Genomic DNA, 12,357 nt, shown 5'->3' on the forward strand with positions numbered 1-12,357 from the left:
AGGTTGCTGTCAATGAACTACTCAGCATTTCTCCATGTCATGCTTTCCATGTGACTCAGGTGTCCAAAAATATTTCACTTTTAATTTGAATCCTTCAAGTAACTGTTGTCAATTGCTGTTATCAACTAATGAACATAGTCTGAAGGTTTAATAAAATCAAGAAAATTCATCTGATGCCTTGAGTATAAAGAATCTTTCTCAATGTATTTAGCCGAAATAGAGAGCAAAGGAGATGATTTGTCTCTGAACTAGGTACATTCTACTTGTTCATTTTGAATGGTTTATTGTGCAACAGATCTGCTCTTTGATAAAGCATTTTAGGCAGCCTTGCAATGAAATAAAGTTATACAGTGAGAAAAGGAAGCCAAAATCATCAGAGTGAATGTCTACAGTTTTAACACATCCAGTAATTTTAACACATCATTAGTAATTATTTATTTAATTAAATATTACTATTTAATTGTCCTTATTACAATTATCTCTCACTTTTAAAAATACTTTAACTTATATTAAGAGATTTGTCTTAGTTTTTTATTAGTTTTTGATTTTTGTTTTGCTTGTTCAATTTTTTTAGTTTTGTTTTCTGTTTGAAACCTTCTAGTTTCCTAGCTATACACTAACATTTGAATACTGAAATATCTCATCAATTTGTTTTTTAATATCAGAAAACATAAAAGGAAAAAAGATGTGTTTATTGACTACAAAATATAAATGTGGAGTTCTATGATATTCACATTAAAAAACTTACCTTTCAGACCCTTCCAATAATGTTCTGAGAGGTAAACCAAAGTTACAGCCACAGAGCTGGCCTATGGAAGGCATAAGAAGGAAACGTAAATATATTGGTTATATTTCATTGCACTTTCTAGGCATCCAATAAAACATTATGCACATACAATTATACTAATTAATAAACTGAGAAAATCCCTGTTATGACAAAAAAGGTGGTAGTCACTTTTGATACTCCTACAAGAACTGAGCTAAGGTAAAATTTATCTGACGTTCTGGCAAAGGTTTGTTTGATCTCACACCCTACAAATGGATCTACTAAAAGATAAAGAAATTCTGACAGCTGACTAGACTGCCAGTAAACTTCAAGCATCTTCATGCCCTTAGGTTTGGTGGCTTGGATAGTAATCCTCATGAGAATTCTTTAATCTGTTTGCAGGTTGATTTTTATGTCTTATGAAGTGCATACAGACAGTAAGAAAGTAAATAATAGAAAAAGAAATAATAATATATTGTTATAAAAGTTGTGTTTCTTTGCTTGTTTGTTTTTTCTTAAAGCTGAGGAGAAGATTTCATTTTAGGATGTGTTTTAAGATTTAAGCAAACTTTGGATCATTGTATATATGCTGTTTCTCTAGCTAAGCCTCAAGCTGTGATCCCATCAGATCTCCTGGGGCACTTCCAGCTGTGATCCTGTCAGATCCCATAAGCTAAGTAGGTTGGGCCAACTCAAGCTGTGATGCTGTCAGATTTCATCAGCTAAGCAGGTTTGGGATGAGTCAGTGCTTCAACAGGAGACTTGCAATGAACAGGTTGGTTTCTAAGGACGTCGTGGCTGTGGTAACTCCACAAAGGTGGGAGATGTTCCCTGCTCCTGCATTGATCTCAGGTAGAAACTCTGCACTCCCAGTAAGTCACACTGATGAAAGAGAATGCTTAGGAAAAGGGGGGAGTGGGGGAGAGGGATGACACTGAGGCACTTCACCAAATCTCACCATAAACAATGAGACTGGAAAAGATACTTGCTTCTTTTTTGTGCCTACAATATGTGTATCCCAGAAAGAAATCATGGAGAGAAATGTATGTCAATGGAATGGGTGAGTGTGGTTCAAATTATTTTTGGACAACTATGTGTATATTTTTTTCACTTTGGAAACTGCATCATCATCTGTGCTGACAAGACTTAGCAAGACTTTGCAGATGCAAAAAGAGGGAACAAGTGCTTTCATTAGTTTTTTTCAGATAGTGTCCACTGCAATGTGTTAGGATAAGACCCCTAAAGGATCAGCTTTTCCTTCTCCCTAACAAAGAATACTGTATATTCTGCTGGTGATACTAGTCCCTACAGAAGCCTTCAGAAGCTTCTTCAAAGTTCATGTTTGTATTAAACAAATGCAGTGAAGAAAAATAAATACATGAGGTTTATAAGGTTTCATGTGTAAAATACCTTTCTTAATTTATTTTTTAATTAATTCTCCCCCATTTAATTGTGAAACTAAAACAAAAATACAAAGAAGGTTGTGAATTTTTTTTAATAAAATCATTTCTGGAAGAAAAGGAAAATGTGTTTTGAAGTTGTATCCATTTTTCAGAGTTAATATTGGATTTTTTGTGTGTTTATATTTGTGGCCTTTTCAATAGATATTTGTTACAAAATAATTTATCTATTAAATAGTTTTCATCACAAGAAGTCACATTTTCTTGTTATATATTTAACTTCATTAAATAGATAAGGCAAAAGCTGTGTCATAAAAATGAACTTGATAAATAGAAGTGCACAATTTCAAAGAAAACATTAATTAAAATAAAACATTACAATGATAATGGTGCAAAATTTTTCACTACATATTTATTTTCTACGTAAAATGAAAGATATTTTTAATGAGGAAAACTGCTGTTGTGGAGTGGTTTTTGAGCAGTTTTTAGGAACAAGATCTTGTGCTGAAATAACCCATCTCTCTGATGAAAGGCTCACTAAAAGACAGGAATTCCCTTTCTGGAGAATAAATCTTTAGAGATCCTGTTGTCTTAATATAGTAAAATGCAAAGATCTCTAAAGAAGTACTAAGAGTGCATTCAGTCATCTCCTTGATCCTTTACTTGTAATGAATTGTAGGACAGAATATGGGGGTTTTTTTAGCACTTCCCAGGAAGTCTCCTGATTTAAAACTTTCAACTGTTGTGTGTGATGATCAGTTGATCATGTACCCCAGAGTAACTTAAAAAACAACCTTCAGAATAATGGGGATGAGACCCAGCTCACCATATTAGGCTGGCAAGATCTAGCAAAGTGAAAATCTGCAGTCAGCTGGGACTCCTCTCAGTCAGAGGATAGGAAGAGGAAACCCAGAAATCACTTTTCTGGGCAGCTTTTGATATATGCACAATAAAAAACTTTTGCTTTCTTTCGGTTTACTTGAAAGGGAGACTTAGCAAGACTTTGCAGATGCAAAAAGAGGGAACAAGTGCTTTTATCTGACTAATAGAGATATTTGCATGGATATCCCTATCAGGGATATCCATGGGATATCCATGCAAATATCTCTATTAGTCAGATAAATGCAGCCCATATTTTCCCACAAAAATGTGCACCACAGTATACAAACAACTTTTCCTTTTTGTTTGACTGAATCCAAGAGCTGTTATTTCTCCTCAGCACAAGCAGTTGGCTTAGTCCCTTGCCACTGATTAGTCAATAAAGGGAAAGCACACCTGATTTGCAGTAAAACATCTGAGATGTGGTTTTAAGTCCTGACCACTTTGCTTCTCCTCCAATGTCCCTGCATGCTAAAAGACAGCCACCTTTACAATTCAGATGGTCTCAGCCCCCATCCAGGTTAGAATGAAAACATGTGGAACACATCCTGGCTGTGTTGCTGCCTGCACGTTCAAACTGCTCCTACCATCACGGTGAGATTTGTTTCATCTTCTCATTGTCGTCCTGATAGTCACACAGAGTAGAAACTGCTGGGTCTTTTACCAGTGTCTTCTTTTACCTTGACATGATTGCTAGATTGGGGTGTGGCTACCCAGGAACATGCAAGCTCATCATGGCAGTCTGTGCCCCAACCCATCTTGTACAGGGGACTGATGCCTGGAAAAAGCTGGATTCTTTGCCCTGGACCTCAGGGCTGATAAAGTTTTCTGCTTGCTTATCTCCGCTTAGAGGCACAAGGATATTTTCCCTTCCTCCCTCACCACCCCCACCCACTTTTTTTTTTTTTCTTTTTTCTGGATGCTTACAAATTCCCGTTTGAAATGTTAAACTGTAGATGAAGGTTCTGATGTTTGTGTCGAGATTAGCATGGTGGGTGGGAGGGAGAGTGATATGTTTTCCTCAGGAGCAAAGCCCTCAACACATGAGAGTACATCAATAGAGATGAGGGGAGTCTCAAGCATAAAGGTTGGCTTTTTAAATGGCTGAAGTCAGAAAGAGTGCTCTTTGTTAAAATGGTCACAAAGGGAGCAAAGTGTCTGCACCAGAAAGACTGAGTGACCTTTTCAAAGCATTAGGCATTGTTTATTTTCTTTGAATTAAGTGTGTATGTGCATGTGAGTGTGTGTGCTGAACAACTGACACATGCTGCAAATTTTTTTTCTTAAACTTGCCAAGTCTCTACTACTTAGAACTGGGATGGAGCTGTGTTTTGTAATTCACAGTTAAGTTCTTAATTTTGAAATACTTCCCAAGCCAAAATGGACACAAGTAGGCAATTCTTCCCTTCTTAAACCTGTTACCAAGCAGATTCTGGAGGAAGTTTTCTTGGTTTAATTCAGCACTTCATTCACATTTCAATATATTTTCTATATAGTATTCACTTTAACCACCTTGATGTTGATTGGAGGGACAAAACAACAGAGCAGGGGCAACCCAGCAGGTTCCTGGAATGTGCTGATGACAAATCACTTCTCTAAGGGATAGAGGAACAACAATGAGGAGGCTTGCTGTGCTGGACCTTGTGCTCAACACCAAGCAGGGGGTGGTGGGGAATGTGAAGCAACAAGGACACATTTCCTGCCCTGGGCTTCAGGAAAGGGGACTTCAGTCTCTTCAAAGAACTACTTGGTAGACTGCTGTGGGAAACAGCCCTGGACCCAAAAGAGACCCAAGAAAGCTGGTTAATAATTAAGGATTACCTCCTTGAAGCTCAACAGTGATGTGTCCCAACAGAGAGAAAGTCAGGAAAAACCAACAGAAATCCTGCATGGATAACGGGGTGATTGAACAAGATTTCAAAGTGAAAAATGGTAGGTTTAGACCAAGATATATGGGAGAAATTTACTTGGAGGATAGAGAAACATTTGAGAAGGTTGTCTAAAAAAAGTTGTGGCTGCCCTATCCCCATAAATGTTCAGGACAGGCTGGGTGGGGCTCTGAGCAATGTGGCCTAGGGAAAGTGTCCCTGCATGGTGGAACAAGGTGAACTTTAAGGTCTCTTCCAACCCAAACCATTCCAGACCTCTACAACTCAATATTGTGTGCTGTGGTGTTATGTAACATGAAAAGTGAAACGAAGATCACACCTCTACTAGCAAATTATATGTGCACAGAGCTGGATTTGGATGCAGAAGCCAGCTGGCATGGAACAGTCCAGCACCTTACTGGATGTTCTTCTGGGTGGTCACATCCAAAATGCCTGTTGAGAGTCATCCATTTTGTCTCCTGAACTGTTCCCAGAAAATGTCTGGGGAATGCTGGCTACCAAATGACAAAACTGTACTAGGGATAAGTTTAACAATTTAACTTTATAGGCAATTATATTCCAGAGCACAGGAATATTTTCTAGCACTGAGTAGCTTAGAAGTGCAAGTACATAATTAAATCCTTTGGACTGTGCTGTCCTTAATTTGGTGAAAAACCAAAAGAAGAAGCAGACCTTATTGTGTTACACTCTGAGCTTTAGATTAGCCTAAAGACAGTATTCACTGTCTTGGCTGACAGCTCCAGGTGATAGGAAAATTATCCTTCATGTGTCTCTTACATTCTTCTCTGCAAACAAAGCTTTAGGTTTGGACAGAAAAGACTATATAGCTAAAAACACAAGTCAAAGGTAGCTGTGCATTTGTGACTCTTTGAATGTAGCTAAAATATGTATTAAATTCCCTTGACCTGATTTTATGCACAGGCAAAACTACTTTACCTTTGCTTTCATATATCAAAGAAAAAATTTTGGATTAACTAGATTAATCTTTATATTAGAGTGCATTTTAATTTTGAGCGTGTTGTAGCAGCAGAGAAGATGCCATATTATGTAGTTCAACCCAGATGTAGATGGATAAATGGATAGATAAATGGGGAGATAGAAAATGCAAATTATGGTTTGTTTTTTTGTTTGGGTTTTTTTTTTTTTTTTTTTTTTTGGTTGAATTTTATTTTAGGAGGTAAGATCCTAGTTTTTTTTCTTTTTAGTTAAATTTTTCAAATATTTTGTTGCTTCCTTCAGATAGTGAATACTGTTTCAACTAAAGATGTTTCAAAATATATGAATAAATTACTTATGTTGTCTTATCATATTATAGGTAATACAGAATTACTGGTGTACAGAATAATGAAATGCTTAGACTAATGCAGAATCAAAGATTTCAACATGATCTAGTTTAAGGTATCCCTTCTAATTGCAGGGGGGTTGGACTTGATGGCTTTTGGAGGTCCCTTCCAATAAAAATTGTCCTATGATTCTATGATTCCATCAGTGACCTGAGTGGCTGGACAATTATACTCGTGATTCTTACACAAAGTCCCAAAACCTTACTCTGGAATGGGCTTTAGATGTAGGCACTCATAGATCAGTTTATATGAACCCATTCAAAAGTCTCAGCATCTATTTAAATATTAAGTATCTATGTAAACAAAAGTTGTATTTCTAAAAGCACTAACTTGTGAAATACTTTTAAAGTATCAAACTTGTTTTGTTTTGTTTTGTTTTTGTTTATTTCTCTGTGTGTAGGACCTGAGTTGCTTTAAAATCCTGCAATAAATCTACTGGAAAAGAGTTAGAATCACACTGAGAATGATATTTAGAGCTACACTTTCAAAACTAGTGAATAATTTCTATTGATCATCCTGGAAAACAAAATCCATAGATGTCAGGCATTCCCACATATCTTGGAAATCTAGGCAGCTGTCTTTATGGTGAGGAACAAATTTTTACTGCTGTTTCTGGTGGAATGCCAAATTTGGAAGAAAGTTTGTACCCTTCTCATCCCCTTCTCCCCCCCTTAAATATACAGAAAAGCCACAGTGAGTCCATTTTAACTCATAATTGAAACCTTCATCTCTCTAAACAGAAGCGCCCCTTAAAATAAAATAAAATGCCACATAAAATGCAATTCCTACTACAATATAAAATGTGCTTTCACTCAGGCTCCTTGTAGCATTATCTCTAACTGCAGTGTAACTAAAAACTAATAACCTCATTTTTAATTAGCTGGGTTTGTGGCATTTTGCACCCATCTCACAGTTGTTCTTTCTGCAGTGTATATCATTATTAACTCTGGATGTCTTTGAGGAGATCTTAAATATACTTTACTTGCTTTCTCCTTTTTCTCCTTTGTAAAAATTGTTCTCAAAACACTCATATTCATTAAAAAAGAAAAAAACCCCAACATTTTAACAGTGATCTTAAGCACAGTATGAGTGATTCTGATTTTATGTAGCTATTCTCTTTGTTCTTCCATTATCTGAATTCTTTCCTCTTCTTTTAGTCAATAGAGTGGGAATATATTTTTAAAATATATTATGGTGTTTCAGTCTAACTGCCCTAAAAATGTGTGAATTTAGAAAGGAAGACCACAAATATTGTGCATTGGTTCCTTTGATGTCAAAATAGTACTGAGTAATTACAGAGGGTACATAATATGTTGTGGCTTTCAGTTCTTTTAGAGACATTACTTATACTGAGGGCTGATACGAAAGGACACTTTTATATAAAAGTGTTGACTGCACAGCAGTGGTGTAAACAGGAAGCTCTCTCAGTTTAGAGCCCTTCATCACAGCTGTCAGAGAAGACAAGACATCCTGTACACATTTAGGAAAAACTTGTAAACCATGGAAAATCTGACCTGAAGCATGCCCTAAACCCAGCTGGGTCACGTCACTCACCTGTACTGAGCCTCACCAGCCAGAGGTGCAGAGTGTGGCCATTGCACCTCCACCTGTTATCCCATCACCTCTCAGGGCCCTCTTGGAGCTGAGCAGGGCTGTGAAGAGAAGCATGGTCAAGCCATGAAGGGCAGAATTCCCTGTCCATAGCACAGGTTTTGGAATTAGTTGGTCTGTAAACATCCCTTTCAACCCAAACCATTCTGCGACTCCGTGGTTCTAGGAATAAAAAAGGATAATGGTCTGACATACTGACTTGTGCCACAGGGACAAAATACGTACTTTTTTTTTTTTTTTTGGTCACATTTAGACCATTTGAATTATTTCCAACTGAAATTATTCCTTATTCTTGAAAAAAAAAAAAAAAGAAAAATAAAAGAAAAAAGAACCTATTTGTAAGAATCTGTGTTTGAATGCATGTAAGGAGGAATGTTCACACCCCTGCTTCTTTAGAAGGCCTTTGTTAGTGATCAGTTAAATTTTTTTGCATCTTTAGCATGCAGTTATCTATATTTTTAGATTAGAAAACACCCCTAAGATTGAGTCCAACTGTTAGTCCAGCAGTGTCAAGCCATGACACTAAAACCCACTAAATGGTTTAGACCACTAAACCATGTCCCCAAGTGCCACATCTATGTGGTTTTCAAGTTCCTTCAGTGATGGGGACACCAACACTGCCCTTGGCAGACTGTTATGCCTTGTCAGCTCTTACTGTGGATAAACTTCTCCTGTTATCCAATCCAAACATTCTCTGATGCAACTTGAGGCCATTTCCCCTCCTCCTGTCCCTGTTCCCTGGGAACAGAGCCCAAATCTCCTGGGCTGTCCCCTCCTGTCAGGGAGTTGTGCAGAGCCACAGGGTTCCCCCTGAGCCTCCTTTTCTCCAGGCTGAGCCTCTTACCAGCTCCCTCAGCTCCTCCTGATATTCCAGTCTCTTCCCCAGCTCCATTCCCTTCTCTGGACAATGTCCAGCCCCTCAATAACCCAGGATTTATGGTGCAGCCTCACCAATGCCCAGCACAGAGAGGGGTCACTGCCTGATCCTGCTGGTGCACTATCGTTATCCTGTGCTCTGCTGTGAAGCCACATCCAGGGAAAACATGCACCTTGATATTTTAGCAGTTTGGGCAAAGGTCACAATGCAGAAAACACAGAGACAAGAACTGCCTCTTTCATTGTGAAAATCTGATGCCCAGTGCTGGAGCTGATGCAGCCTGAACACATGAATTTTTTTCCTTCCTCATAGATAACAAGTAAAATAAAGCAGAAGCTTAAGAAGGAAGTGGAAGTTATTAATTTGACTGATTTAAAGTATCTATCTAAAGGGTCTGCAATTTAATCCATAGGATGACTCATTATACAAATTTTCAGTTTCTCACTTGAACTGCTCTCTCAGGGATTTAATCTCATGCCAGATTAGGAATTTATTTTGAATGTCTATCATCTGGCCAAATCTGTACTCTCTTCTTAACTTTATAACTCTTATAGCTAGAGCAAATCTGCTAAAGTTCTTGAATTTGAACCTTAAATGCAGGAAACACATAGTTTTCTTCCTATATGTTTTTCCTTGCAGGAATTTATGCTTCTAATTGTCATTTGCACTATTGCACCTAGATCCAGGTCAAAAAACTTCTACATGAATATGAAATCTCTGCTACAAGGATAATAAAACACTGAAGGACAATGGGAACATATTTGAGGAACATTTGTAAGGTTTTGTAAGAAGCTCAAGAAAATATCTTGCTTTGTATTCTGCTTCTTTTTCTTTCTTAGTTCTTACTGACTGTCTCCTTTTTCTGTCTCTATGTTCTTATGTTTTTGGGGTTTTTATTAGATGGATTTATAATCCTGTTTTTAGAGTGTCCTTGAATAGATTTTTACAATTAGCAATTATAAATAGAGATATAGTCTTGGGTTATGAAGTTTACTTTTATTGACTGCAACAGAAAGTTTAAGTTCAACTTCCCCTTATCTGATTATATTTACCAGAACTGTGGGAATTCACTGTGCTATAAAAATGGACCTTGCTGCTAGCTGGCATACCCAAGAACATTTAAATAAAAATAGCAATGAAAACCCAAGCAAATATTATTTATGTCAGTTAGATACCAATGAAATCTAAGGCTTTCAGGAGTAGACAGGATCGATTTTTAAATTTTTTTCTCTCTCTCTCTCTTTTTTTTTTTTTTATATGACAGAATGACACACTCTTCACTCAGCCACTCAAGCTGAAGAATGACTCAAGAACCCTGTGAAGGTCAAATGCATTTTCACCCAACTGATGCTCTTGTAAAACTGACTTAACCCTCCTTGTGCATTTCTGCACAGCATGGAAGTTAGCTGTGCAGCTCCAAATCAGATGAAAGTGCGGTGAGACCTTCCTTTTGTAGAGCTCTTTTGTTTTAAGCAGAACAAATTCCCTATAAGCAGAACTGTAATTTGCACATTGGAACGCCTTCTGCCTATAATGATCTCGCCGGCAGAAAGCACTGTCATTTCACAAATGGCCCCACAGTGCTCCCCAAAGCTGTGCAAAAGTGTACAGACACAAACTGACAAAGAAACTAATACAGGCCCTGATCCTGCAATGGACATCTAGGGTACAATGAGGGCGGCTCTATCAGATTGGAGAGATAACACTTTGCTCGCAGTATGCCACAGCAGACAAGGCAATGTGAGAGAGAACGGAAAGGAAGCTTGGATCCACTGTGGGCCGGCGGAGAAACATGTTACATTAATATTTAAATGTGTTTCAGTAAGTGAATGTAACCCACTGAATGCCATCTGTGTGGAGGGGGAAAAAAAAGGCAAGACCACCTAAGCACAGTATATTCAGACCTGAGAAGTCCACAAATCAAAGAATCACCGAATTTGTTGAGTTGGAAGGGCCTCATCAGGTTCATTGAGTCCAGTTCCTGGTGCTTCACAGGACACACCAAGAATCACACCATGCGCCTGAGAGCTTTGTTCAAATAATCCTGGAACTCTGTCAGGCTTGGTGCTGTGCCCATTCCCTGGAGAGCCTGTTCCTGTGCCCAACCACCCTCTGGGGGAAGAACCTTTCCTGATATCCAACCCACACCTCCCCTGACATAACTTCGGGCCACTCGCCCAGGTCCTGTCTGTCCCTGGTCGCCACAGTGCAGAGATCAGTGCCTGCCCCTCCTATTCCCATCTGACTTCCTTATGCTTTTGCAGAAGAACAGAGATGACATAACCCACTGGCAGATCTTTGCAGTGCCAACCACTAATTCCCTGAGCAGGGAAATCAAAGTAGCTGGGGGACCAGCAGCCTTAATGAGCCTCACACTGAAAGAAACTTCACTAGAAAAGGGATGGTGCTTTTCCAGGCTCTCCTGCACATCTCATAGTGTTCCACAACTTTCAGGTTGCAGATTTTTCCTCGTAATGCTGATCAGAACCATGAAGAAATACCTATGTTATACAGCCATATTCTCAAACAGCAGTGAGCGCTGCAGCACTAAGAGGACTGGTGGCAGAACATGGCCCTGTAACTCATAGTTCTGTGCAACACAAGTTTTTCTTGGTATTATGACAATATTGAGTTCTGAGCACACATTGAAGAAACTTTCCTTCAAGTTAGGATAGCAAAAAGAGAGAATAAAAGCCACTTATGCTGAACTTCCTGGTTGGATCTGGACATTTATACTACATTTCTGATGGTCTCCCTTGCAACAGTCAAAGATATCTGTGAAGAGGATGTAGAAGGAGAAAGAGATGAGGAATAAGACTAAAAAATACAGAAACAAAAAACAGTCAAAAAGGATTAAACTTGGTTCTCAGAAAAAGGAAGCATGAGAAAAAGGTAGAAGAAAGGTCAGTGCGAAAAAACTGTTCTTTACAAGATATCCATTCTTACAAGTGTATTCTGTGCTTCCTACTGAATTTAGTCCTATGAAAAAAGTCTTCCTTTTAACTTGTAAGTACATGAGTAACAATAAAGAAAAGAATATAATTTTCCATATTTGGGGGAATATATGCAAAATACAAATTTTGGAAAATGGAGAAAAAATAATCAGTTATGAGTTTTATAAAAGCCTAGATTTGTTTTAACTGCAGGGTTAGGGTTGGTCTAGAATCTGCCACACCAAAAGTAAGGATCTGCAAAGGAAGTAGAAGTTCTGTTCTGCATATTTTTTGTATCATAAAATATGAGAGGTTTCAGCTCACATCTCCTGGCCTAACAGTCTAGACTGTGATTTTCTTGTTCATGATCCCTTTGTTTCCATGCAGGTTCTGTTTCAATATGCCTGGGATTATCCCAAATAAATTTGGACATTTAATTGCAATGCCAAATGTAGAAATTCAGTGACTATTGTTATAGTGAGTAGAGACACAAATAATTCAATCCTTTTAAGATCCTACTTATTGAATGCTCTTCAGTAACCTGTTGAAATTTTTGGGTGATATCTATTTCCACTAAGCTTATTAAATTCAGAAACAGTGGCCCTAATTTCTATACTATTAAATATCCCCTTCTATCTTATATTTTTTCCTTTAGGAAA

General features: G+C 37.9%; 1 long non-coding RNA gene across 3 annotated transcripts in view; it reads left to right on the plus strand.

The window, feature by feature from the left end:
• LOC135290112 (uncharacterized) overlaps positions 1–11,663 on the plus strand; it is a 55,903-nt gene extending 44,240 nt beyond the window's left edge. For 2 of the 3 annotated variants that reach the window (XR_010352822.1, XR_010352824.1), the window contains one exon: positions 756–920. This is a non-coding gene — a long non-coding RNA (uncharacterized LOC135290112). Of the gene's footprint in view, positions 1–755; positions 921–10,029 lie in introns of those variants that run through there. The other variant, XR_010352823.1, reaches the window with a different exon arrangement.
• The last annotated feature ends 694 nt before the right edge of the window (positions 11,664–12,357 follow it).

The sequence above is a fragment of the Passer domesticus genome, chromosome Z, assembly GCF_036417665.1.
Source record: "Passer domesticus isolate bPasDom1 chromosome Z, bPasDom1.hap1, whole genome shotgun sequence".
Classification (NCBI taxonomy): Eukaryota; Metazoa; Chordata; class Aves; order Passeriformes; family Passeridae; genus Passer; species Passer domesticus.